This window comes from Pyxicephalus adspersus, chromosome 6 (assembly GCF_032062135.1).
Source record: "Pyxicephalus adspersus chromosome 6, UCB_Pads_2.0, whole genome shotgun sequence".
Classification (NCBI taxonomy): Eukaryota; Metazoa; Chordata; class Amphibia; order Anura; family Pyxicephalidae; genus Pyxicephalus; species Pyxicephalus adspersus.
This window is the reverse complement of record NC_092863.1, coordinates 64,584,855-64,608,553: the sequence shown is the minus strand read 5'-3', so window position 1 is coordinate 64,608,553 and position 23,699 is coordinate 64,584,855. Positions and strand designations below refer to the sequence as shown.

The 23,699-nt window shown below is 36.1% G+C and overlaps 1 protein-coding gene and 1 long non-coding RNA gene across 2 annotated transcripts in view; one reads left to right on the top strand and one right to left on the bottom strand.

The window, feature by feature from the left end:
* The window catches only part of COMMD10 (COMM domain containing 10), a gene marked incomplete in the record, with an annotated part of 165,968 nt that overhangs the window by 75,298 nt on the left and 66,971 nt on the right, over nucleotides 1-23,699 (top strand).
* LOC140332565 (uncharacterized) lies at nucleotides 19,573-21,630 on the bottom strand. Its single transcript, XR_011921173.1, has 3 exons — nucleotides 21,596-21,630; nucleotides 21,237-21,287; nucleotides 19,573-19,751 (listed from the first exon to the last, which is right to left on the bottom strand). It is a non-coding gene; the product is annotated as an uncharacterized lncRNA (long non-coding RNA).

Here is a 23,699-nt window from a genome sequence, read left to right as displayed (position 1 = left end):
TAGAACATTAGATTACAATTGTGATGGCTATTAGTTTCCAGCAGGGTATCCTATATTTATTTGTGAAATCCTCAATGTTCAGGATTTCCTTGCTCCCAGAATCCTTTTTTTTTTTCATATTTTAAAATAACAATATATAGTTATCTTCCGCCTGCATTTGGTGCATAGATATTCTAACATGTGCAGCTGAATCTACTGTTTATTATATAAAGCATCATTTCTATTGTTCTGTCATGCTGTCTATCTCAGGCTGTGCCAAATATGAATTACGCTTTTCAAACTTGAGAAAGACAATGAAATTCAGCGGCTGGAAATGCGGATTAAACATTGATTGCCGTCCAATAATATTCAGCTTTCTCCCTGTTTTGGTCATAACATTTTATATATTTATTTATTCCCCTCTCAATAGGATTGTCAACAGTTTATTTGTGTAACACATGTGCTTATCTCTATACAAGGTAAAAATCCAGCAATACACAGGCAAGAGATTTCTTTTCTACTAATACTGATGAGGAGGATGTTAATGCTGAAGTAATCACTATGCCACACACCCACTTGTGTCTCGCCTGTGGTAATAAGCTGGACAGCATCCTGTGCTTTGTTCTGATTGCATTTGCCACTAAAGAAAAATATCTTCATCAAGCAATCAATCACAGGAGTTGTTGGGTTTGCACTGATTTGTTTTGCGGCTTCATCGTTTGGTACTTAAAAAAAAAAACAATGAAAAGCACATTTGGGTAACTTGTGATACTCTGTTATAGAAGAACACTGAAGATTTCAGAGCTTCACTTACTTAAAGCAAGAGATGGCTTTCAGCTTTGACAGACTGAGAGTAATTCTCACTTCACACTATAGAGATCAGTCTTCCCGCCCGTGACGAAGTAAAACTGATGTAAATTATGTGCGCATCAGTTTAAAGGACAGGTCTGTGTAGCTCAGTCAGGCAGAGCAAAGTGGAGTCTGTTTATTTGTCTCAGCTATCACAAGAATATAGGCTGCCACAAGAGCATGGAAGAATGAGATAGTGATGGAGTGCTTTCTGATGACCTGCACGCCGGCGCCTGCACAAATTACAGAAAGTGAAGGTTGTACATGTCAAGGAAAGCTTGGTTTCTTCTAAGCACGCACAAGCTTTTAGTAATGGTGCCCATGACAGCGATGCCACATTTTAGATGTGTACAATAGGCTTATATTTTCTCCGAATCTCGTTTTGATAAGTTAATAGGATAAACCCTGTATTAAAAACTCATTCCTCACTGTATAAGGCTCTGTATGTATTCTCTTAGCTTTGGTAGAAAGAGGACGTCATTGGAATACAGCAGATCCAAGATATCTGTGCTTGTTCTGTAAGATGCTATTGTATTACTGAAAAGATAGGCAGTACTATGACCACTGCTAGAAAAAGTGTTGGGTTTGACTGTAGACAGGAACAAAAAAAAAGGGAGTTTGTGTCTAAAACATAAGTTGGTGATATGCTGAAGACATTTAATGCAATTAGAATAGATACCATATTTGGTATTTCTGCAAGGAAAATAGAGAAATAAAATGTAGTGAATGATTTGGCACTTGGAACAGGTAATTCATATTGTATATGTAGCTGTTTGATTAAAAAAAAAAAAGACGGGGATATATGTATTTTATAATTACAAGGCAGGGGGCTCCGAGATGTGTCAGGAACTTGGGTCTGCACATGATCAAGAGGCCAAAGAGAATTGTAGGGCAGAATACTTGGAACCAGTGTGTGTGCTCTAAAATAGTTTTCAGTTATACAAAGTTCTCCAGAATGATCAATAGATCAGTTAATAAATGTGTAATTAAAATGTCTTTATTTGGATTAAAAAGATTACTTTGCAACAGTCTATATAACAAATGAGCCCTCCAATTTACATTATATTACTATCTACTTTACATATTTAGACTATAATATATCTACTTTACAAATTTGCAATTTGAGAGCTGTGCTGTACAGGTAACTGCCACTTTAAACTTATTTATGGCATAGAGGGGGATAGTTGTAATATAAGCACTTTAAAGGTAATATGTCAGCCTCTTTATTTGCAAGTGCATTTTATTTCCACATTTTGTTTTGAAATCTACAACATTTAGCACTATAATAGAGAACAGTTTGACTTTGCTTTGTGTGTGTGTGTGTGTATATATATATATATATATATATATATATATATATATATATATATGTGTGTTCTTTTTTGTATACCCTACACCTTCTGCGTACTTCAACTTTCCCTGGCCTTTCTATAGGGGATCTTTGAATACACAGTACAGGACTTGGCTGTATAAAAGTAGGGAAATATAAAGTTTATTATTGGGCATCAATACGCATACTGCTAAACATAACTATTATTTATTGACTCATGTGGACATAACATGAAGTCAAGTTGCTGCAAGAGACAGAAGTCCTTATTTATTATCTGTTTATTTCTAAAAGCGGATTATCATTATCACCGAAAAATATATTTTCCTGTACAAGATTTTCTTGTTGCTCTCAGCAATAGATCATTAATTCTCATCTATGGCAACTCATTACAATCCATCAGAATCCAGGTTTCCTAATGTGTATTTAACCCTAATACTCCAGACTGAAACATATGTTCTAGTTTATAATAATTGTGACAATGTTATGGGTTATATCCGTCAGCTCTAATTTTGTGCTGTCTGCTGACATATGGAAATTTCTGGAGAACTATGTCTTGCCCATTGGTGTTTTACTACCCACAACCTCTTATTCGAATCTCCATGATAACTAAATGTTTACCTCCTTTCTGGGCAATACAGCTACAGGGGGTAGACTGGTAATTTATTGCTTTTGAGTGCTTATGTTCTTCTATTTTAAACACCATGCACATTCTGAAAGAGGCTTTGTTAGGCAGCTTGAACCAGCTGGTAAATAAAAGCCTGAAAATCTGAAAAGCATATTACACCTGTTTGGATAGGGCTGTTATTACTTCTGTTTTGTATTTTCTAGAAGGGGTCTTTGTTGCCTTTGTGTTCTTTGCCACTTTATAATTATGTCAATTAAGTTATTAGAAGCACAGAATGCAGCATTACCTTCTGATTAATTGACATGGGAGGTTCAGGGATGTTCAACCGGGGCATTTCGGGGCAACTATAAAAATATGATTGTCTGTTGTGCTTTTAGCGTTACCATGTGCATTATTATTTTTATTATATTTTAACTTTTCTTTAACTTTGTTTTTTCGTCTGGTGGCAAATATTTCTAAAGAATATATTTCTGTATTCAGGGCAGAAAGAAATGGAAAACTTAGCAGTAAACAGCAAAACTAACTAAATAGAGATTTTAACAATCTCTTACTTTTTGTAAAACTAAAAAGAAAAGTTTGAACTTTGTATACATGTTAATACAAGTCTTTATATTAGAAAGTAGCAATAAAGACAGAACTCCCCATCTGCACAGCGTTAGAGTAAGTGGTTCATAAAAATAGCACTATTGGATGAGCCAGAAAAAATTGCATTTCTGGAAAGAGAGGTCTATATAATATATAATCTAAATGTACTAGTCTTGTTTAAAGCTGAACTCCATCTTTGCATTCAGTCTTGCACAATTGCAGGGTCCTTTCCTGCACTAATTGTTTACACTGATTCCACTGCTGTAAGCATCTTAGAATGTGAAGTAGAAGCTCCAGAAAGTCAAACAACACCATGTAAATTAATGACAGAAGGAGATTGATTATTATTTATCTCCCCAGCCTCGCCATTTTTATTCATAGAATTTCAATACTTTTAATCATTGAAGTGCAGCATCATCTTTGTGATAATCCAGGGCTCCTATTTTCACAAAGATGTGTACAGCACTCATGCCATGGTTTACCTGCATTGTATAGAGATGAAAACCAACCTACAGATAATCTATACAAAAAAACAACCAGGTTTCCCTTAGGATAACCACCAGATAGTGGAACTTTTAAGGTCAGATAGCAAACAATAGCTTCTTAAGCAGATATAAAACCAAAGCTTTATTTCAAGAGTTCACTTAATAAAAAATATCTTATGATAAAACTAAAAACATGTGAAAGTACATTACTCATTTAGGTCTCCTTATGAAAACTCACTCAATGAGGTGTTTCAAAACTTCTACGCGTTTTGCGGAAACCAAGTACGCTTCCTCAGGAAGAGAAGATCTATAATAACAGTAACAAACAATACTTTCAATGAAGTACATAATATGAATTTGTCTCTAAATGTTTAAAACATTATTCAAATACATTTTAACAAATCAATATAACAAATAATTGGATAAGACAAAATTGACTTACATCCATGCTGAGTTCTAATGGTCACCTGCAAGCTCTTCTGTCATAGATTGAAACCAAAAAACATAGTGGAGATCAGGCGCACGGAGGATCAATTTTCCACCGCTGTGACTTTGATGATCATTTTAAGGGGAAAGGGGCGTCATTGTATATAAATTATTATAATCCTGATAAAATTATTTAAAGTATTTTCTTATCTATGTTTTTTATGTATTCATTAGAAGTGACTAGGAACCATTCATTCCTCCACGCCCCCTTACATCAGGTTACAATCGTCTTAACACTTCGTTTATTTCTTTCCTTCCCATCCTGCTACATAGGATCAGATTTGTGCATAGCACAAATTCCATCATCTCTGCAGATCATGTTAATAATTAGAAAGTATTTTTTATTTTAATTAAATTAATTTCATACAAAAATCAATCAATTAATATTAAACTATAAAATAATTTAAAAAATGACAAGTACATAATCATTTGGTTTAAAAAATTCATAAATTAAGGTGTCCCCACCTTTGCATAAAAAAATAAATGAACTCTGTTAGGAGTACAATTAAATATATCTCCAAAACATTATTAGATTTATAAATGTTGGCAAATCCTAACAGAAATTACATTTATGGTGGTTGTATTTAAACTAATGTGAAATAAGCTTCCTTATCATAATTCCAGCTATAAATAGCATTATCAATAACAATCTTGTATGTTCATATGTGCAACCATACATTTATTGAAGAGTGAAAAAAGAAAACAAACTAATAGTGATTAGACTCAGCCATGTGTGCTATTGTTGACTATCTGACCTTAATAGTCCTATGATCTGATGGTTGTCCTAAAGGAGACCTGGTTGTTTTTCTGTATAGATTTAAACTGGGATGTGGTCATAAATTGATTTAGTCCTGAATATTCCAACATTCTAATTGTAACCTTTAGATGATGCCCATGAGTGAAACATTTTACATTATATTTATTTTTCAGTTTAAGTTTTATTAAAAATCTCAAGAGGGTACAAAAACATTATGTTACAACTGAGAAAAGAAAGGTAAGCAATGTATGAATGCAGTCAACTATCCAATGTACAAATTTATCATAAGATATAATATTATAAAAATACCAAACCCATAAACCAACTCACTGTCATACATCCTGAATGAAATGCAAAATAAATATTCCCCATGAGGCACACATTTTTCCAATTATATAAGGGGCAAAGAGAGGGGTAGATTAAATAAATAAATTTAAGGATGAGAAGGACAGAAAGGGAGATGGAAAGGAAAGAGGAAACATGTTAAGCTAGTTAAGCAACTTAACATTCACACAACCTGGAAAAAAGGGAAAAAGTATTCAAGTGTCAGGCATTGAGCATCAATGTTTAGGGCCAACAAGTATTCTTGAGAAGACAGCAACGAGGGGCATTGGAAGGATATATTATTTTCTGGTGCCACCACAGTGAATGCTGGGATCCAGTGAGCTAAAGGGCCCATTGATGTTGTTATAATCACACAACTTCAGTGAGGAGTGTTGATGTATGTGGAATTATTTGAATCACAAAAGAACATGGACAGTTGATTCTGTACTCTTAAAAGATTAGAAAACCTCTAGAATTTCAAAGACACATCCTCACCCCTACACCTCTTTTCCATCCATAGTCGACTGGCGTCTCAGTTTCTGCCTACTAAGTATTTTGTAGCACATATCTCCTTCCAGTGACATGTCACTAAGTTACCAACTCACCAATCAGTCCTGAAAGGTTGAAATGGGAAGAATGACAGCAGGCCGATGTGACCTGATTTCATGATATTTTTAAGGTTTTCATAGCTGAAGGATTTATATGTGTATATCAGGTGTTTATAGATCCATGTCTTTATTTCGGTGCCTTGAATTTTCACTGTGGTCAATAAAGACATGCAGCTGCTTGTATATTATTAGTTCAAGTTTATCTGTTATATAACTGAAAATAAAACCACATTCTGTAAATTATTAATGCTAAAAAGATGAAAATTCAGAGGAATAACAAAAATTGTCTTGCAGTTTTTTAGGGCTAAAACATAGCAGCTCTCACCATCACAATTAAAACAATTAAACCTTAGACACTAAATTGTGGGAGGGATATGGTTAAATTTAGATGGTGATAATAGGATATGATCATTGTTTGATCATGTTCTGATCACTTCAGGAATTCTTTCTGTGTTTTAACTGGTATGGAAAAATATATCCACAACAAAGGCATTTCAGCAAAATCTGTCAAAACAAAGCAATAATAATGCAGCGTAGCAGCAGGTTGCAGAAAAACCTCTGCCGTTGTTCTAATGACACAGGCACATGAAACGCTACATCAAAAATAAGTGAGGTTTATTTCTACAGAAGACACACTTTATCTTTCTTCAACAAGGGGACAGGAAAGTGTTTTAACACACAAACCGCCTTGATTTTTGAAAAGGACAAAAAAATGAATTTTCTCCAATATAACATTTCCATATTTGTTGTTCGGTAATCCTGGTCTCCACTGGTAAATGGACACTGACAGTTTAACGTCAGTGCTGTTTTCCATTCAGCATGAGATACTGGCAATGTCAAAGACTCACTGAGTCCCTTTCAATTGTAGTCAGCTTAGCTGTCCTATTGTGTTGTGCGGTGTTTTAACATTCGCAGGATTAAAAGAGCAACAGTGTGGGCTTTGAAGAGCTGCATGTGGTTCACAATCCACAGGCTAAATACTGCAGTGCCTGTAGCTTGACTTTACTGGGTATTAGAACTCAATTAGACTTTCAATTATAAAATGAAAATAGTCTTTTTTTGTATTATAAAGGTAAACCTACATTTTAGCATCTTAAAAAAATACCTTTATTGGCAAAGAAAGTTGATCCCTTCGTTGATTTAAATTAAACCCATGCATTTATCATGCAGGATGAAGCATTAAGATTGAACTGTATGCCCAGCCATTATTTTACTATACACTCAAACCCCCTTCTCCCCCTCTAAAGCATGTCCAAGCTATGTTTCCTTGTAGCTTGTTCCTTTAGTAGTTTAATTACTGCCTGTGACTTCTTCGGCACCTTGTAAACTCCCTTACTTCTTCAAAAGGTCCACTTTTGCCTTCCTTGTTGAAATTAAAATCCTGTTTACTTTGTAACCAGATTGGATTTATGTAGTTTAAACTAGGTCAAAAAGTATGAAAATCAGAATCTTCATTAGCATTTAATTAATTGGAACCCCAACTTAATTTCACTAAAGTACAGTAACCTTGTCTGTGCTTTTTTCCTATGCCTCAAATGGCCTCAAGTGTAAAAAAGCCTGCTGATACTTCCAGAAATCCAGTAAACTTGTAACTTTGTGGACACTGCTGTAATGTTTTCAGTTAGCTGTTTTATAAGCCCTGCCCAGTTCTTTTTTTGGGCAAAAGAACACCTACCACTATGTTATGGAGAAGGCAAGTACACTTCTGCCCGAGGTAATGTTACTATTACTCTGAATATAGTGTAGTAAAGAAGCACTATCACCCTAGCACAAGATTTGTTTTAATGAAGATAAAACTCTTGTAATAGGCTCATGCATCTTCTCTTGAGATATCACCTGTTCTGAATTCCACTGGACTTGGAAGGGCGATGTTGACATGCCCAGAGATGCAGTACACGGGTAAAGCAAGTCTAATTCTAACTTATTTCTTTACAGGTATGTGTTTTTAACCAACACTTAGTGGGTCTGATTTGTTAAAGCTCTCCAAGACTGGAGAGCATTTTAGCAGGAGGTCCACTTTAGAAAGAAATCTCCAAAGACTACAATCTCTGTACAAAAAGAACACCATAACACACAAACACACATGGTAATAGAAGTGAGAAAGTGTTATAAGAAGTTGGCCTATGAAATGTAGAAATGAAAGGTGAGAATGATCATGAGAATGATTCTTAAAATCATGAGAATCATGAGAATCATGAGAATAATTCCCACTGCTTATCTGACAAACCTTCTCACTTTTATATATATACATATACACTGTGTGTGTATTGTGTTTGTCTTTGCAGGTTTAGTTTTTTTGAAATGTTTCTAAACCTTTGAGTATTTGTACCGCTTAAGCCCAGAAGATGTTTAATAACATCAATGGGAGATGGGAAGGGGGGTTCTACCCTTCCCATCTCCCATTGATGTTATTATGATGGTATATAATCCATGTGGAACTGACATTAACTTTATGTAATCATAGAACCCTCATCCTAGGGTGACAGCGCTGCTTCTGCTTAGGAAATATTGTCATTCTAGGATCAGAAGTCTGCAAAACTAGTAGAGTCAGCAAATAAGCCAAAACGGCAAACAGTGATGCCTGCTGTATTGAGGGTAAGCTGCAATTTTTATAATTTTCATTTTTATATTTAGTAACACTTGATATTATTTTAGATCATGTGTGACGTGCACCAATAAATACCATGTTTGGCTTAACCTTAGAACCCCTCCTATTTTAAATAATTTAAACTATCTAAATACCATCTAAATAAAATAAGTTCAAGCCCACTGGAAAGGGCAAGAGAGAACAGACAAAACATAGTAAATGCAGATTACACTTGTGCCTCTTCTAGGTAAAGCGATCATCACTTCAGGGTTGACTCATTTTCTTGTGGATTGCTGTCGTTTCCATGTAAAACAGCTGCATTCAGGATGCTATTTTATCTGACATTGTAAGCAAGCGGGTGGAAGGTATAGACCTCGAGGCACACCGAGCAGATCTTTTAACAAGCTGGTATATACTGTAGTCAGTTGAATTGAATTTTAATAGGTTAATTTTAAAATGTGCTCAACCTGAAATTTCATTTTAGTCGCTACATGCAGCATTCCAATAAGACAGGGATTGGATAGATTTATTGAGATAAATGTTTATGAGGCCTCTCTCTAATCAGGCTGGGAAGTAGGAAGATGCATGCTCAATTTATTATGCTGCCCCATAATTGGGTTCAATGTTGAGGTGGTACATGCTAAAGATACTGAATGGAGCTGGAATCCCAGTTGCTATGGTAACAGCAGAATTATGCATGATAACTGTACTGATTGTTGGTAGGGAGGACGAAGGATGTTGCTTTAACTGCTGCGTTCTTCTTCGAACTGATGATTTAATGGAAGTCACAAAGAGAACAAAGAAGATACAGATGCAGCTTTGCTTTAGGAGATGGATCCATAATCTCTCAAGCTCCACTGAAAACCTGGAAGAGCCACTGCCTTAGTTAACTGTATTTTTCCTATTTTCATAACTGATAGCATTTTAAAATCATTTGATTGGAACTCATTGCTGCTGATTTTCATTCAGGCCTCTCAAATATGCTAATTGGCTATATATCTACTTTTGATGGTTTTTTTCAGTCTCTATAACTGCTTATACACATTAATTTGTGCTCACCTATAGAAAGGATTCTCTAAAAGGGGCTTTCATACATTTTTACTGGTTCTGTCTTTAAGAACTTGTGGGTAGGTGACTACAACCCAAGAAGGACCGTGTACAGCTAGTAGGTGAATTAGAAGTCCAGGGACTGTCCTGAACAGTGATGGTGCACTGGAGGGTTCACAAAAAGTATTAAAATTAGCAAGAGTAAACAGCCAGGCCTAAACTTTGCTACATCAGCGGTCACCAACCCCATGAACCATGAAATTCATAATCTTAAATCCTGTGGACCAATAATATGAATTTTTTAAAAAAGATAAATACATTTGTAAAATAATGATCTTCCTAATGGTGCCTGATGAGGACTGTGGAGGCTCTGATTCATTGATCAGCTCACGGTTAAGGCTATGGGAACACGTGCAATAATTGTTGTTGGAAAGGATCTTAATGCATTATCTTTGGTATTACTAGAAAAATGCAAAATATTTATTTGCTTTTTCACACTCATTATGGGTTTATTTCATTCGTATCCCTAACCAAACAAGAAATTATAGTTATCAAAGTCAAACTATTTGATGCCATTAAATATAGGAGTTAAAGAAAATACACAGTTAAGGTCATACTTACCTAAAAGAGCATCTGGGAAATAAATAAAATAAAACAATCGGATGAGAATCGGTATTTGTGGAGTAGGGTGTCTGTTGTAAAGGTCAAACAATACTACTACTACTAAGCGTACGGCTCGGCAATAGTTGCCTTATACAACAACGTAAGACTACACTGCCGCCACGCTGCGCCTCCCTTGTTTTTCTGTCTCTAGTACAGTTCATGTAATTGGTGCAATATAAAGGTGAAATTTGTCATTTAGAATATAAGAATTTATTAGAATATTATTTTTGTTTTATTATCAATAAAACATAAAAATTGCAAATAGTGTCCAAATTTTTTTGTGGACCACCAAAATTTTCTATCGGACCACTAATTGCCGACTGCTGTGCTATGTGATGAGAAGTATTGTCAGAGAACATAGCCGGAGGTTGTAGCCAGAGATAACCAGACCTTTGAGACTACAACAGAGCAAAGATCAAACCAGGAAGAAACCAAAGAAAAGTTCAACAGTTAAGGTAAGAAACATCACAAGTGAAACGCCTCTATTGACTTGACGGGCACCAATGCCCACAATGTCTGGGTGTGCTTATCCTTGTCTCTTCAGGTAGAAAGTACATGATGCACAATTGGTATTCTGATTCAGACACTTGCCCTCTGGAAAGAGCCAGGAAGTGCATTAATAGATTCACATGTAAGTTTTGCACTATCAATTAAAGAAAAGCCTTTGTTTATTCTTGTTTTCTTCTCCATATATGCCTGGTAGGATGTGAAGGCAATTTGCTTTTAAATCGAAATCTTGTACAGCCTGACACAGACATTGTCTACTGCTAGATTTCTCCCTGGGTATCTAATTTCCAAGACTTTTAGGTGAGAGGTAATTAGAATAAATCAGCTCTCTTGGGGGTTGTTTTGAAGCGTGGAACCAAGAGGGTTATTGTAAACAGATCTGCAACATGCACAACATATTGTCCAGACATGACTGTGCTTCTCACACTAGTCTGATCAGCACTAAGATGTGCCAGGTGGCGCAGACACTTTTATGGTTAATTGCAGGTGTTATTCTAAGTGAAATTGTACCCGTGACTGTGCTCAGATGTGATAGAAATGATAATTGTAATGTAAATAAGACAAAAAGGCACGGGCATGATTGATGAGCACAGGCAGGTACATGCAGGTGGTAGCTGGATAAAATTATGTAAATATAAGGCCACCTAACCTAAGTTTACATCATTTCTCTTTTCAGGTCAATAGTGGCTGACTTTTTGAGCTTACATATATCCTGGCAAAGAAATATTCATATTTCTGTGCCGGGTTACCAGCTAGTAACCAATACTTTCTAGAGAGCATTGGGGTTATGGGTTATATTTCTGGGTGACACTAATGGCAGTTTATTTTTCACCTTCTGCCTTATCTTACATAAATGAACTTTTAAAGATCAAAATTTGTTTTAAAAACATACCCCCTTTAATGTACATATGTTTTAAATAGTGAATGCTTATCTATTTTTCTATTGTCTTCTGGCTGTTCACATGGCATATAGGGACCACTTTTTTTTTAGTTGTGAGGGCTTTTAAATGGCTCACAGAAATTACACTGGACTTCAGGCATCCTGGAAGAATAGGGGCAGAGTATTTAAAGCGAATCCTAAACTCAGAATTTTTACTTTACATAAATGGTTAGAGAACCCTTTTATTTAAAGTATAAATTTGTTTGTTATTAAAAAAAAAGAGTGCAGCACCGCCCCTTGAATTCTTGATCGCCTAGGCATTCAACAATGAATAAGAGCAAATAGCCTCCCAGGATACCTTTGTCACTCATACCGGAAGGCTCTTGGCTGCTCCTTCTGTGCATACCTGAGTATCTCGGGCATGCGCAGAAGGCGCCCTTTCATCAATAAGGAAATCTACGAAAATCTATAGGAAAATCCCAACCTACGTCACCCGATCTTGCGCAATGCAGGTTCGGGTAGATGTAGGAAGGAGAACTTGGAAGAAAAGAGGAGAAGATGTTGGTGCCTGGCCTCCCTCTGCGCTGGGCAGAAGACAGATACTGGGATGACGCGGCACCTCCTGATTGATAGACTGATCTATGAGATTAAAGGCAAGTGTGATTTTTTTTTTTGGGTTTACTTCTGCTTTAAGAAATGCTCCTAAAATATTTTTAAATGTGCAGAGCATTTAACAACTGATCAGGCTTTTGAATAGAAAAGTGATATGACAGAATGGATGGGTAGAGAAGAACCCCCAGGTAAATAATGGGCTGCACAGGGGTCAACACTGGATGTCTATTACTAAGGTCTTCACTGGGTGTTCTACCCTTAAGGGGGGTCTGTCACTAAGGTCTGCACTGACAATCTGTCACTTAAAGGTCTGTTCTGTGCTCTGTGGGTCTACCACTGAGTTCAGAGAGTCATGTCACCAAATTGGATCACAATTTAGTCATGTCCAATTCTTGCAAGTCACATTATTTAATCCCATAGCTGTCCATATTTATTAAAGTGTACATTTGGGAGGTATGCTGCAATATAACAAAATGTTTTGTATGCAACACATAGCTTAACAAAGTGATCTATACCACACAAAGTTACATGTGTATATTTGTTGTTTCATCTTTTTTATATAACATTTTTTACATTGTTAGTTTGCTTCTAGTCTCAGAAAGGCAGCAGAGTAATTTAAAATAGTCACAGATTTTAAATTCCTTGTTTCTTTTTGGTACTTTTAAGTTATTTATGGAATGTAAGTCTGTTGGCTTGTGCATTTTTTATTTAGCTACCCAGTTCCCTTGGTTCATGAGTTATTTAATAGTGTGATAAGGTGCTGGTTGTCTGCAGCTTTTATGATAATAATATGGCTGCCTTCCAAGCTTGTTTTCCAGTGACCAGACTGTGAAAACTGTTCAGGCTGTGTTTAGAGCCATTCAGGCCTGTGGGATTCATTTGTTAAAAATGAGATATATATGTAGGCACCTCCCTTCTTATCTGAAAACACCATTACATACACTATTCAGAAATTGGAATTTAATTATTTTTGTGTACGTTAGCCAGGTGCCTTCCTATTGTGTGTCTCTACTATACAACTTCAAGGGAACCTGTACACATTACCATGGCATTATACATAATGACCTGGTGGCTCTGGAATTCGTACCACAAATTAGACAAACTAGGGTATCGAGCAATGGCATCTTACAGCATGGTATGCATCTTTGCTGATGTTCTCACAGGTTCGCCTCTTTAGGAAAATAAAATGGCACTCCAGGAAGGTAAATGCAGCAACTTGATAGCAGTTAAGTGATCTTCCTACCCTGACACAGATGCCAAAACCCTAATCCACAGTAAGTTTGACAAATAAAGTTCAGGGTTGGAAGTAGGAACCAAGAAGAATGGTTCTTGTTTTAATGATAATTTAAAATCTTCTGAATAGGAAAGCAGCCCTTGTCCTGCGATTCTGTATTGTCTTTTTCTGTGACTACATCTTAGAACCTCTAAACACCTGACCTCTGTTATGCAGACTTGAACTTTATCACATTTAGAAGCAGCCATGTCTGTTTAGGTAGCTGAACTGGCGTCTGCATAAGGAGACAGTCAGCAAGCAAGCTAGGTTGTGCAGTGCACCTTTTTTTACTGAGCAAATGTTTGGGAGATGCTGGACCATTTGGGGAGTGAACCAGAGGTGTTCAAGTTGACCTTTGTTAAAAACCTTAGAGTGCTAAGTCTATACCAGGGTAAAAATTTCTAAATCTAATTCACAGGGAAGTCTGTGGTCAGCTCCAATATACGGTAAATTATTACAACTACAAAAGACCCTGGCGGGTATTCTTTCTTTTGGTCATCTAATGTGGTCATGGACAGTACATGGAATGGAAATATAAGGTGACTTATATTTGTGTGTCTGGCACTGAATTGAGACTCCAATACTGTACAATAATGTTGGAGATCTGGGTTTTTAATGATAAATTGAGGTCTATTTTTTTTAGCGCTGGGTTATGTTGACCCAAGATCTTTGTTGGCACTGCCCATAGACTTCATATTGGCCATATTCCTAGTGCCTCCATGTGGAAGTACAGCCCCTTGTATGCCCAATGGAAATTATTATGCAAGGGAAGCCAGCACTCAAGTTGATTTTGAGCTGCAGCTATTATAGTTGGTAGTAAACACCAGAGAGCACTAGTTGTAGGTTAGAGTAGGTTTGGTACTGTTTTTTTAATATGGATTTGTCCTTTTAAGGCACTTTTAAGTGTTTGGAAATATTGTAAATATATTGCAGTCATTAGTGGCAGTGGATCAACTTTTCCTCTAAGTTCTGCAGTACTCATTTTTTAATGAATACATGAAGTAAACTAAATACAACCATGTTCTACATTTTCATTTTAATTGCTTGGATTTGGTATAAATGTACATAATTGTACGTGCTATTTAGGCTACTTAAAGCTAATAGTATGCATCATAATGCTATAGAGATGAGTACAGGTTTTTAAGAGATAATTATGCCTATTAGATGAATGCTCTATTAAAAGGCTTTCTACTCAAAGTTTTACTGCCATGTACCAAGATAAAAAAAAAACTAGATGTAATTATTTATTTTAAGACCTCTTAACAAGTCTAGTTACATATGGGATTCTGAAAATAAAGTGAAAATAAATTCTGCATTACTCAATTGCCTACGCTGCTAGAAGCTCAGTTTCATTTTTTATAGATAGCAAGGGTATTGCAAAAGATGTAACCAACCTAAGCTTCTTTTGGTAATTACAGGGAGTTAGCAGGACCCTCCAGGCAATTTATATTGTGCTGCCACTTAGAGCAACAGATCCATTAGGTCTCCCACTTCTGTACACCTATTATGGTCATCTGATAAAGTATGAACATTGAACATGTCCATTTGGGGCCAAATAATAGGTACCCTCATATGTCAGATCTATCTCTTCCTATACTTCCCACTCATTCCCTCAATGCCCCAAATGTCCACTAGGAACTAGAAAAAAATATTTAAAGCAGTACTAAAGCCCCACAACTCAATATCCATGTTCCATTACAGGGCACTGCCATCTTCCTTTCTTTTTCTTCTTTTCTTATCCTTCGGCCATCTTAATTAGCCATGCTGGGATGACATCCTTGGCACACGCAGGGGATGCCAGGATTGCTGCCTTTGCCCTGGAAAACAAAGCTGATACTGTGCATGCAAAAAATAGTCCCTAGATTGTGATAATGACAAATGACTATGGTAGGGACATTAGATTGTGAGCCTCTTTGAGAGACAGCTAGTGATATGACTATGGACTTTGTAAACCTCTGTGTAATATGTTGACCCTATATAAATACTAGTTAACATTAATAAAAAAGACAGTGTTTAACTTTCCTGCAGTCTGCAGTTTAAAGCCACCTTTATTGGACATGCTGCATGCAAAGAAATGCAGTGCAACACAAAGCAGGTCAGAGAAAACCGGTGAACTTCCATAAGTACTTCTTTTTTAATTCAAATAAAATATTAAATAATAAATAAATGATAAAATATTAAATCAACAGAATTTTGCTGATCTGAATTTGACATGTGTTTTAATCTGAATTGGACATCAATGCTGGATAACAACACCCACTGATAGGAGAGCTTCCTGTTCCAAGGTGATGATTACTCAGCGTATCTATTTTAGATAGTTTTGTCATCCTAGGACAGGAAGTCTGGTCCTATAGACTATAGATCACCTTCCCCTTTTCCTCATCTTCTATAAGAGAAGGAGGTGATCTGTATTGCAAGAGTAATAGCCAGCAAGCACCAGTGCTTTCCATTATAACTTACATTTTTCACTTCAAACTAAACATGTGCTTTGCCCACGCTGGTTCACGTGAATCCAGTTTATTCCTAAGGTTCACTATAACTTCCCTCCCCAGAAACATACTCTTACCTCTCTTTTGCCCTCCTGCAGCTATATCTTTCCACATTGAGTAAAGAAAAGTTCTGTGTAAAGCATTTGGCAGTGCAGTCATACCTTACAACGGGCATTGGACTGCCATGTGACAACGGAAAGGAAAGTAAATGCTGGCAGGGGATTAAATCAAACCCTAAACACCAGGTTTACCTCAATTTTATAGGTCCAAGTTTCTGTACTGTACAGATTGTACAGTCATAATTCCCTTTTGTTTACAAGCTGCCTAACCTATAGAGAGTGTCCGGGCTGACTTGTGTCTAAGCACTGCTATAAATTATTCGAATAAATCTGGTTTAGTGTTATTTACTGAATCTGTGGCGCAGTACAGAACTCAAGCCAGAAATTATTATTGTCTGTGTTGTTGTGCTTAGGAACAATGATGTAATTTCATTCCTTTTTGCTGCTAGACCATTAATTACTTGAATTGTCACATTTCATTAACACGTGCATATCATTTTATACCCGCTGAAAGAATGTTATAACATTAGCATTTCAAAACCTTTCCTTTATTGCATTATTGTTGTGCCCACTTATGACAATGGTGCATGTATGAAATTATTGTGTACAATTATTCACTCAGGTGTGACACTTGGAAAATGTAATCAGGATGAATGAATAGAGTAGCAGATACAGAACAGCACATTGTAGAGGGCCTTTCCTGCCTTTTAAACCCTCACAACAAAATATACAACATAAAAAGTAAAAGGCAAAACTAAAATGTACCAGTCAAACCAGTTTGATAAAAATATCTATACATATATTTTATATAGAACCTAGAATAAATAACCTATTCTATCCAAATACAGTAGAAGGTAGAGTATTACTGCTATGTACAGAACCATTAGGTTATATTCAGACCATGAGGTTTTTGGTGCTGTTACCACTTTTTCATGCCAGGTAACCGCTGCCAGGAGGGACCTACATGGTACTTCTCCCAGAGACAATACCATTGGAAAAGAATGGGGGCAGTACTGGTAGCGCTTACTGCCTAAAGCTCTCAAATGGTCGGAGGCTGGTTCTTTAGGAACCAACGCTGCAGTGCGATTGACCGAGTGGCTGGCAAAGTGCCAGCTACTGGGAGACAAGAGGGATCACCCAATCCCGAAGCAGTCTGAACCTGCTCTTAGCCCCCAGTTTTAGGAGAAGAGAACACAGTGGTCACTGCCTATCCTTTGTCTAATCACAAGCTAAGAGTTCATTAAAGCAACCTTGTCTGGTCAAAAAAAAAAAATCTGCATAAAGCTAAAAAAAAAAAAAATGTTCACGTCTCCCACTGCCTGTAGTGTTCCTCCAACCAACTTCAACGTTATCATGAATACAATTGAAATCAATTCTGAGAGCTGGAATCCATATGCTATGGTCACATAAAAAAGTTATTACTGTGCCGGCAACTTATCATTACCCCTCCACCAAGCTTGGCAAAATGTATGTTCGTACTAAACATGAGGAGTGGCCTATACAACTAAAATGCCATGGCAGTCTGACTATACTGAAGAGAAAACAATCACAATGACTTCTACAACATACCTGTGACCAATCACATTGATGTAATTGTTATTTTATAGCGTCTAGAGTTCTTTTGTGACAACTGACATGTTTGTTTTTATAGTATCAAGGGACAAAATGAAGCAGCACGCTTATTAAAGCCCATTAGGAGCAATTTTCCCATGCATGTAATTGGTATGCAAACAAAATACTTGCTTGTTGCTTTAATTTAAATTCCTTAGCTGTTATCCTAGGTGGCTAAGACATTTACAATAATTAACTGAAAAATAGAATTTGCAATGGGACTATATGACTATATTCTTAGAGGGACCAGTATGCAGCTTAGCTATTGCATGCTTTAGTCTTGGCTTTAGTCTGATAATTAAAAATAGAAATGCATTCCTAAATATAACAAGAATATGACTTAAACAAAGCTTCTAATATAAACTTGTTAGTTTTGCTCATTTAAGTTTCATGATATACCCCTTTCTTATACAACGTAAAGCAGAACTAAGGTTCCACTTTTAAAAATTAAAAAACATTTTTTTTAACTTTTTGTCGGGACTGAATGAGTTTCTGTGTGCCTGTCTGGGAGTTATGTCATCTCTGCCTGGCCAATCAAGATGGCAGAAGATTGCAAACAAGAAAAGAGAAGGGAAGAAGATGGCCGAATGAGGTATTAGGAGAATTATGAGGATTTAATTCCACTTTAACCATTAAACAGCCTATTGTCATAATAGACTGTTTCGTACAAACCTCCTAATCAGTAAAATCATCTACAAACAATTAAATAAAATGATTTTAAACATTGATTAGCTATCATAGTGTACCCAGTTGTAAAGTACCTAAATGTGTAACACATTTACTAGTTTCTATTAGCTATACTAAAGCTATCCATATACCTCATCCAAATTGCTGTAAGTTTAGGCAAGAATCTGAAGCCATTTGAAAAGAGGAGGTTACAATTATGCTTTCAGAGCAAAGAAGACTGGTCATTATGCAAAACTTTTCTCCTCAACATTAGTGGGCAGGTTTTGTGTAGCCTGTTATATTTTCCTTGACTAGCATCTGATATGTTGTACAGTAAAACTGGTTATAACATTGTTTCATAGTCTAGTATGGGAAAGCTGCCTGTCGGCAAAGGGATGATTTTTGCCCGAATGCACAGGTTTATAAACCTGCCACATGACTATAAACAGTCATATCTATGATGGCTCTACTTTACTATAACCTATTTCATACAAAACCATTATACGCTGAGACTCATTATAACAGGCTTTAGAATAAACGTTGATACAAATAAATTGAGAAGTACAGGGGTTCTAGTTTTTAGAGTTTGCAGTCCTATAAGCATTAGAAATTAAACATTTTAAGGTAAAAAACACTAACCGTATATAATCCAAAATAAATTGGATTATTATAAATTTTGTAACCAGTATAATAAATCTTAGTCCTTTAGAAGTGCTGAGAAGAACCAAGTGTACAAGGTATATTCAATATTTAAAGACCTAGACCTGCAAACAGAGGTTATTGGTGAACAGGAAAGTGTAGTGAGATTGATCATTATGAAGTGTGGGTTGCCAGGAAAAATATTCTGTTTCAAGCCTGGCCAGTGTCCTTTTCATTAACTTAAGTTCAAGAGATGTATTGTATTTTCCAGTCTGAAAAACTCATACCGCTCTTTCATTTGTATACACTGCAGATCATAATGGTAAGTTTAGATTAGTACCTGTGCCGTAGTGGCCAATAATCCGTAGTCTATAATATACAAAAGATAAAGCCAAACATTCTACCAAACTGGTTTTTAGAATGTTAAAGGAAAACAAATTATTTAGCAAAAGCTCACATAAAATGGGGGAACATACATAAAGGATTGTAAATAGTAAATGACAGTTGCTGGATTTGCTGCTTTTTATCTTGTTTAATTTCCCAGGAGGCCTCAGTCATACCTCCGCATTTAGGTGTCCTCTGTGGTCGGTATACTTCATTCAGTTCTCAGAATGGAATAGGCTAGAGGACTACAAAGTGAGCCAATGCAATACTCATTTAGAATATAACTGGTGGCTGTCAGCAATTCCCCTGAAATGGAAATAGGAGATTTATGGGAACAAGCTTCTTTGTCATTTTTATAAATAATTATGCATGGACTGTTTATTCAAGTGAGAAATTTTTAATGTCAGCACTATCATATATCTAATACCTATGCAGCACCCTGAGATCGTACTCCATTAGTGTGTGTAAAAAGCCATAACCTAGTGATTATGTGTTAGAAAACCACACGTTCTTTAACCTTCCAATTGATTTTAGTGAAATTACAGCCTGACTTTTATTGTATATTAATATTCCCTTGGCTGTGATATGTGCTCAACCACATTTAATAGATATATCACTTTTAAAAGAAAAGCCATAAACCTGAAACAGCAGATGGGAAGGAACACTCAACTTGTCGAGCTGGCTAAAGTTGTATAAATAATTGAGTATGCACTTCACGTGCATGTTTGGGAATAAAAAAGCCATTATTTAACCTTAAGTGAACTGGAAGAACAGAGGGGTTTTGTAGAAAGTAGCTGATTCTTTCATTTATGTCTAGTTGACAATATGTCTTTCCCACAGCCAGGACAGTAACTCAGGGTGAGATGTGGGTGAGTAGAAAGTGCTGGAATTTAAGTCATATTTCTGTGTGGACTGCAGATTGTGCAGTAGTCAGGGGTCTCCTGTGAATGGTCACTAAAATACTTCAAAATGTACTTTGAACTTGTTCCATATGTGGAACTAATGTGGTTCTAAGTTTACAATGTCACCATTAGATAAAGTTGAAAACACTGAAACAGACCTAACAAAAACAAAAAACAAAAAAAACACATAACAATTATAATGATGGAACGTCTGACACCCATATGCTACCAGTCCTTTACAAACCTGATAAACAGGGAGGGATAATAACCTAGGCAAGCTTGTATCATTGTAACATTCAGCACAATGTTTTTTTTGCAGATACATCATACTGTACCTTACCAGTAAGGAAGTTGCCACTGTCAATGTGGGCAACCTCAGCAGTCAACGGTTAATATTTTTATTTTGGTCCCCTGAAACCCCAGGCATTCTGTTATAACCATATCAACCAGCTACCTCTCCAGCTTACTATTCTACATGTCTGCGTAATAGGACATTTTAACATACTGCATTTTTTTCATTACTTTTTAAATTTATTAGTTAAAGTTAGTACATTTTTGCTGACTTTTACCTCCAGGTACCCAAAAACTGTTATCAACTCTGGCTCTATAGCCTTGGTGGTATGAACAGGAACCAAAAGAGTGTCAGTACACAGCAAACAGATGGAAATAAATAGGTATTACCTGAAGATATACAGAATACACATATAAACAAGAATAGAAATGTAAGTCAGTACAGAATCCAAAGCCAGTACAGGTAAGATCTGGATATATAAGACAGAAATGTCTCCCAAACAGACAGGATGTAAAGTGTAAGGCTAAGTCATCACAAATTATCTTATAATGCATCAAAAATACAGCATGCATTGGATCACGTAAACCACATACTAACGCAATGCATTCTCCATGGGCATGTCATGACACTTTGCTTTATTTCTGTTCACTGGAATTGAAGCAAAATAGATATGATTGATAAAGGTACAGAAGCAATGGAACATATTAAAAAAATGCAAGCACAGAACTAATGTAATACAAGTGAAAGAAGGTAGAAACACTGACAGAGAGCAGTCCATGGAATTTTAGTCCATATAACTAGTGCCAGATTATTTCTATGTGTCAATTTAGTTATCAATATTTTTTAACATTCAAAGACTTTTTATTACTAACATAGAATAAAGTTTATAATTTTCCTTTTTCTCTCTCCCATCAAATTCAGTTTGTCTCATGCAACCAGAAAAACAAAGTATCTACCTTGTGTTTTTTCTTTTGTTTAATGTGGTAGTGAGTTAAGTAGACCATCGTTCTGGCAGACAAAACAAAAGCAAAGAAGGCGAGGTACTGTAGTGGAGGGGTTGGACATTGATAAGAATAAACATTGTCTGAGACAAGCAGTACAGTAGCAGGCAGGATGTAAACACATTGTCATTTCGTAAAAAAGCAAATGATGCAAGGCCTATTTCAAAATAATATTTTTAGCCAACCTGTTCCACAGGTTGTTCTTTCTAGCTGAAGCAGACTTGTAGTTGCTTTTTTTTTCAATAAAATAGATTCAAATGATTCAAATGATTTTTATTTTATTTTTTTCAATAAAATAATAAATAGAATAAATCCTATTCACAAAGCATAGGGGCAAATTTGCTAGAGCTACACTCCATTGAGGGGGGATGAAGAGGGTTATGCGCTCAGTGTATTCATGCCCTCATCCTTCTCATTCACATATGCACATTATGTTGGCACAAAGGCTAATAGTATAACTATTGGTGACCAATGAAAGATTATTCCCATGATGGTGAGAGATATGCTACCTTGGAAGTTTCTAATTTATTAGAGGTGATCTGATGCTGCTTTGTTAGATGATGTGAACAGAGCAATAAAGAGAATGGCTAATCCTTCCTCATTAATGTACAATTTGCCAAATTTGATGTCAATTCTTCCAAATGATGAGAATCAGTAGTCACTCTACAGTAGCTGTACATATTTGTATTGCTGTCTGCACTAAAAAAATGTTGTCATCTGTTAGTCACATTTTACTTCTCATACAGGGTTCATGTTGTTCATGATATAAATTACTTTTGATAATGTGTGCAGTTATCAGCATGTACTGCAGGGTTTCAGTATGGTAAAAATTGATATAGTGTTTATGAAACATTTTTACAGTGTAGTTTTTAGCCAGGTATTTTTTTTTTCAGAGAACTGCTGAGGCTATGACAGACTTTGTCACATCTTATAACCTTCAAATTGCCGGCATCAGTTCTCTAAATGTGTTAGGAAACTGATGGACATACCGAGTGTGTCACTTATTGCATCCCTCTTTTTAGAAATACTGGTAGTGCTTTTACACTACATTATGTTGTCTTTTCATTCAATCACAACCTAAAGAAATAAGATCAGAGAGAGCAGCCGAAAGCTATTTGTTGTTTTTTACTTTTTCAGACTAATGTGTTAGCAGTAGAAAGGTAAAGCACTGGCTGTGTTACCTAATGTCCAGCTCCAAGCTTATTTAAGTTGTTTCTGTTTGTATCTGGACTGCATGCATCATATTTCCACTGATAAAAAATAAAATTATTTCTAATAAACATTTACAACATATGTGACACAGTCATACGCATGCAAGAAAGGCTGAATTGAGACAAAATACTAAAGCATTTAGTACTAATCTTAATACCCCCCTCTTAGGGGCAGTTAGTGACACGACTATGTAAAGCTCCTCATTAAATTTTGGTACTACATTAATACAAGTAATAATAATTAAAAGCAGTTTTCAGCAAGTGTATGCTAACTGCACATTCACAGAGGCTGCCCATTACAGAATTACTGGTAATACGCTAAAGCAGTGCATTTTCTTAATCCCAACTAGGGGCCATTAAAAATGTTAAAAACTGGCAAAGGCTGCTGATCACCCCTAAGACACTTCAAGCAACCATCTTTTTATGGCATTAGGGATTATGGGTGAATAATATGTAATGTGAAATCTCTGACAACATATCCTGGACAGCGATAACATAGCCTTCTCTGCATGGTTTTGTTTGTAGCTTTGAGCTGAATTTTCCTTGAAAGGAAATGATTGCATTGTCCAATAAAATAGCAGTACTATTGGCTGTAACTCTGCTTAGTATTCATTTACTGTGTGTGACTGAATCAAACTAAATGCAAGTGGTTGTTTTGTGTGGTGCATGACTGCTAAATCCAGATAATGCGGAGATAAGTTTGGCACTTAAGAAAGGAAACAGGAAAGGAGTAGTGTGGACGGATATCCCATTGATACAGTCTGTTTAGTACATAGAAGAAAAATTAAAGGACTCTGCATCCTGCTGATCCTCTGCATTCTGCTATTTTGAGTGGCTTTTGCTCACGC